At 41.9% G+C, this 2500-nt stretch overlaps 1 protein-coding gene across 1 annotated transcript in view; it reads right to left on the bottom strand.

Annotated features, from left to right (window-relative positions):
- LOC143018575 (uncharacterized) overlaps nucleotides 1-2500 on the bottom strand; it is a 21875-nt gene that overhangs the window by 10468 nt on the left and 8907 nt on the right. The window lies entirely within an intron of this gene.

Here is a 2500-nt window from a genome sequence, read left to right as displayed (position 1 = left end):
CGTATGAGAAAAAACCCTTAGGAAACGCAGAACGGGAAGGGATACGGTTCAAGAAAGAAGCCAGGAGGATTTTAATGCGAACCAACAGAGGCAAGAAACTTGTGGGATTGTTAGAAGAAGCACCAAGACCGCCCAGGATGAGGGGATTACCAAAGACACACAAGCCGGGTATACCGATGAGACCCATTACGTCAGGTATCGGCAGCGCTCCCCACAGGTTAGCGAAGTGTTTAGCCAAACCGTTATCTCGATGTTTGGGGGCACTTAGCAGTGGCCATTTGAAGGACTCAAGTGACCTAATCACGAGACTCAGTAATGTGGATTTCTCACAGAAAGTCATGATAAGTTATGATGTAACTGCTTTGTTCACAAATGTTTGCGCAGAGGGGGCACTAACAGCAGCCAAGGAAGCCATCGGTAATATAGATGACCAGGATTTACCAGTGGGAAGAAATGATTTTTTGGAATTAGTCTCTCTGTGTATCAGATTCGGACCGTTCATGTTCCAGGATGAGGAATATTGTCAGATACGTGGTCTGGCAATGGGGAGTCCACTCAGTGCAGTCCTAGCATCATTATACATGGAAGTTTTGGAGAGAGATCATTTTATGAAAATTATGGGAAGAGAGACCCATTGGTTTCGATATGTAGACGACGTCCTAGTCATTGCCCCGGAGAAAACCAATTTCACCACCAAACTTAATAGGCTGAACATGGTAGACAGGGATATTCAGTTCACAGTAGAACACGAGGTGGATCAAAAGTTACCTTTCTTGGATGTATTAATTTGGAGGAAGGATAACGGCACGGTGGGTTTCTCGGTTCACAGAAAAGCTACCAACAAAAATGACCTCATCCACTACTTTTCAGCACATAGTGAAAGGATAAAGAGAGGAGTAATAATTGGATTTTTTCTCAGAGCGTTCCGGGTATGTAGTGAAGAACATATTGACAGAGAAATCAAATATATTTTTAAAGTGTTCTCAGGACTAAAATATCCAGAAGGGTTACTCCATAGTTTGAAGAAAATAGCTCTTAAAATAATGGAAAAGAGAAATGATGAGAAAAAGGAGACTAAGGAAGGTGGCTTCATTGTAGTTCCAAACTCCAAGCACACAGAAGAGTTAGGACATTTGCTCCGCAGAGCAGGGCTGAAGATCGCCAGTACATCCAGTACGAAGATAGGTGAAGTAGTGAGAGGTAAGAGTAGAAATGAACATAATAACAACAGCATGGTTTACAGAATCCCATGTGGTAGCTGTGACCTAAACTACTTTGGGGAGACAGGAAGAGGCATACACAAGCGGACATATGAGCACAAGAGTGACCTGAGGGCACACCGAACATCAAACGCCCTGGTGATTCATGCGGAGGAATACGGGCATTTACCTAACTGGGACGGAGTGGAAATATTAAAACAAGGATTAGACAAGAAAAAAGAAAAATAGTAGAAGCAGCTTTTATAGCATCCCAGCCCTGCTGTAACCATCGTGATGGTTTTATTAAGCTGTCCAAAATGTCCGGCTGGATGATCTTACAGGAGCTGAAGGGTACGAGAGGGAGGGAGGGGGTGGGTTAAGGAAGGAACGCGGAATGATGTAAGATATATAATTGTTGATTTCCCGATTATGTTTGTACACTCTGAAGAAGCTCTGTTAAGAGCGAAACGTCAGTTAATAAAACTTCAACGGTTCTCGGTGTTTATCTCACCACCCTGCCACTCATTTTGTCGTCCATTCCTCAACATATATATATATATACATATATATATATATATATATACGTACATACATACACGTCGTGTATATATTGATGAGGGATGTTGCCAAATGGTGGGCTTACCTAGTTCCTTAAACATAACAAAAGTGTAAGGATGGGACTTGTTTATTTCCTGCTAGGTGGTCTTATTTAACAAAGGACCTCACACTGTTGCATAAAGTTCGAACTAAACAGGTGATTCAATGAAAAAGATTACCTGGTGACACCCTTGGTAATGACATTGATCGTTTGAATTAGTGCCCATCTCTGTTGGGATTCGGCCCCGAGGCTGTGGTAGCAAAGTCTCAGCCTCGAGAGTGCACCGCTCACAGATCCAATTGCAGTAAAGATGGTCACTGATTCAAAGACGTATTGGGTAGAACAGTGCAAAAAGAAATAAAAAGTTTATATGGGAAACTATAGGAAGAAAATACACGGGAAGTCTAGACATCTTTCCGACACGGAGGTATTGGAACAAACGTCTACTTCTTTGATGATGATGATGATGATGATGATGATGATGATGATGATGATGATGATGATGATGATGATGATGATGATGATGATGATGATGATGATGATGATGATGATGATGATGATGATGATGATGATGATGATGATGATGATGATGATGATGATGATGATGATGATGATGATGATGATGATGATGATGATGATGATGATGATGATGATGACGACGATGACGATGACGATGACGACGATGACGACGACGACGACGACG

The sequence above is a fragment of the Oratosquilla oratoria genome, chromosome 35 (genome assembly GCF_046742065.1).
Source record: "Oratosquilla oratoria isolate Oo_2021 chromosome 35, ASM4674206v1, whole genome shotgun sequence".
Lineage (NCBI taxonomy): Eukaryota > Metazoa > Arthropoda > Malacostraca > Stomatopoda > Squillidae > Oratosquilla > Oratosquilla oratoria.
The sequence above is the reverse complement of the archived record's forward strand: the minus strand, read 5'-3'. Positions and strand labels throughout refer to the sequence as shown.